The sequence below is a fragment of the Orycteropus afer genome, unplaced genomic scaffold (assembly GCF_000298275.1).
Source record: "Orycteropus afer afer isolate SDZICR_OR568_19922 unplaced genomic scaffold, OryAfe1.0 scaffold01358, whole genome shotgun sequence".
Lineage (NCBI taxonomy): Eukaryota > Metazoa > Chordata > Mammalia > Tubulidentata > Orycteropodidae > Orycteropus > Orycteropus afer.
This window is the reverse complement of record NW_006922945.1, coordinates 40,692-43,920: the sequence shown is the minus strand read 5'-3', so window position 1 is coordinate 43,920 and position 3,229 is coordinate 40,692.

Genomic DNA, 3,229 nt, shown 5'->3' with positions numbered 1-3,229 from the left:
TGAAGTCCACATGTATAGTTGTCACTTAGGTTGTTGAAAAAAGGTATTTGCAATGAATAAGTCATTGGTCTTGCAAAATTCTGTCATGAAATCTCCAGCATTATTTCTATCACCAAGGCCATATTTTCCAACTTTCAGTAACTTTGGTTTCCAACTTTTTCATTCCAGTCACCAGTGATAAGCAACACATCTTGATTGAATGCTCGGTCAATTTCAGACTGCAGAAGTTGGTAGAAGTCTTCAATTTCCTCATCTTTGGCTTTGGTGGTTGGTGCATAAATTTGAATAATAGTAATATTAACTGGTCTTCCTTGTAGGCATATGGATATTATCCTATCACTGATAGTGTTGTACTTCAGGATAGATCTTGATACACTCTTTTTGATGATGAATGCCACACCATTCCTCTTCAATTATTCATTCCCAGCATAGTAGATTACATGGTTGTCTGATTCAAAATGTCCAAAACCGGTCCATTTCAGCTCACTAATGCCTAGGATATTGATCTTATGTGTTCCATTTAATTTTTTATAACTTCCAATTTTCCTAGACTCACACTTCGTACATTCCATGGTCCAATGAATAATAGATGTTTGCATCTGTTTCTACTCATTTTGAGTCATGTCACATCAGCCAATGAAGGTCCTGAAAACTTTACTCTATCAATGTCATTAAGGTCATTTCTACTCTGATGAGTCAGCTTTTCCCCGTTGTATTTTCAGTGCCTTCTGACCTGATGGGTTCATCTTCCAGCACTATATCAGACAGTGTTTCAGGTCTATCGATAAACTTTTCCAGAAATATATCAGACAGTGTTTTGCTGCTATTCGTAAGGTTTTCACTGGCCAATTCTTTGAGAAGTAGATGACTTCTTCTTCTTCCGAGTCTGTCTTAGCCCAGAAGCTCCTCTGAAACCTGTCCACTATGGGTAACCCTGCTGGCATTTTGCAACACCGGTGATATAGCCTCCAGCCTCACAACAACATGCAAGCCACCACAGAATGACAAATTGACAGACATGTTCATCTCCCTTAGTTATTCGTAACCCCTCTGCACCTGCCTATCTTGGGAAATGGCCTTAAAATAGAGCCACCCACAGGCAAAAAGCAGTCCTCTAGCCCCGGCCCTCCTACCTTGGGCTCCAGCCTTAAAATAGAGCCACCCCCAAGGGAAACGAAGCCCCCACTCCTGGAACCACCTACCTCTGGCCCCAGCTTTGAAATAGAGCCACTCCCAAGCAAAAAGCAGCACTAGCCCTGCCTACCTTGGGCCCCAGCTTTAAGAGCCAGCTCCAAGCATAAAGCAGCTCCCAGCCCTGGCCAGGACCTAGGCTTCATGTAAGATTTAGAAATACGTGGAACCAACAAATAAGAACTTCCTTTTTTTTTTTTTTCATTCTTTCCGTTTCAGGCTAAGCCTAGTCAACTTCCCCATTCACAGCGATGCTCAATTTCAAATCTGCCAGCCAACTGCTTTTATTCTTTACACTGCTCCCACCACATGCACGCACGGAGATGGTTAAATCCCTGCAGCTCCCACTGAAGCCATCAATACTAATGACGTCTGAACCATGAACAAAAACTCAACCTTACTGACACCCTCCACAGTGGTCAGCCTGTTCACCCTGCCATGGAAAGAGCATCAAGGTGCATGCAAAGGTGAGGTAGATAGTGTTAGGCAAAATGACCAGCATCCTCTTCTGGGAGAAGGCTGCTTCCACTAGGGAAATGGTTCCCTCTCTTCCCGCATACCCAGAAGAAGCACCAGAGAGAATGGGCTTACACTTACCCTACCACCCACTCATCCAAAGCCCAATAACTTTGAGGATACTTTTCCTTGCCCTCTTCTTCTCTCCTTTTTCTCCTTCTCTTGCTGCATTTCACCCCAAGCCTCCTCTTTCCTCCATCATCTAGAGAGATGTAAATCTCTCTCTTCCCTCCTATGCCCTCCAGAATGACTTTTTCACAGTAGTTCAGTGAACCCTTAATTCCATTTATGGCTGTTTTAATCTCTGCATTGAGAATCACGGGTAATTGATATCTCTATTTCCCTATCACTTGATAATTTCCTCCCTTCTCTGTGGGTCCAGTTTAGCTTCCCCCCCCCCTTGGGCCAAAACCCCAACTGTGGAACTGCGCCCCGAGAGAAATGGAAAGAAGATGATTTTTTTTTCCTCTAAACTGAGAAGACCTGGACCTCACGCAGAGCAGAAAAATTTGTGAGAGAACCTAAATTTTTTTGGAGGAAACACTTCAAAAACTTGTATCTGAATTGACTGTTGCACCAAAATGTGTTTAAGTCAGAGCCTGGACTTTTTGCTCACAGGAGACCAAGGTTTGAAAATTTGTCCAGATACATGGAGGATTCTTATGACTATTTATTTCTATTTATGAATTTTCACTTCAAAGGTGGTCTTAGCTGCAATGATTTCCTCATTCATTCCAGGCAGGCCAATTCTGAAAGAAGAGCTGTCACCTAACGGAGCTGTCTTCATTTTCCATTTATTTCCTTTCTCTTCTTTATTTTGAGTCAAACCAAGGCTTATTTTCAGACTATTACTCCCTGGCACATACACTGGTTGTTTTCTCACTTCTCCAGCCCTTTAAATCTTGTTCCCCATGTGGAAATTAGAATTATAAACACAAAATATTGATTTTGCTTCCCTATTTAGCTAATGGAGTCTGTGGGTGGTATAAACAGTAACACTTTGTGTTGATAACCAAAGAGTTGGAGGTTTGAGTCCCAGAATCTCTGGGAAGAAAGGCTGGGCCATCTACATAATAATAATAATAATAATAAACAGGCAGTGAAAACCCTGTGGAGCATAATTGTACATTGATGCATGTAGGGTCACCGCTCCTGAGAATCAACTCAACAGCAACATTTTTTGTTCATTTATTTTATTGTACTTAATAATAGGGAAATATAAATACAAAAAGTAGGCTTAAGATTAATATCATTTAAAATAACAAACTATAAAAATAATTAATAATGTTTCCTCAGATTTATATACTCTCTTTGGGAGCTCTGGTGGCATAGTGCCTAAGGCAGTTGACTGCTAACCACAAGGCTGTGGTTCAAGCCCACCAGCCACTCCTTGGAAGGAAGATTGGGCAATCTACTTCCATAGAGATACTGCTTTGGAAACCCAAGTAGAGGTCACTGTGAGTCTAATGGACTTGACAGCAGTGAGTTGGGTTTTTTTGGGGTTTTTTTTTTTTTTTTTTTT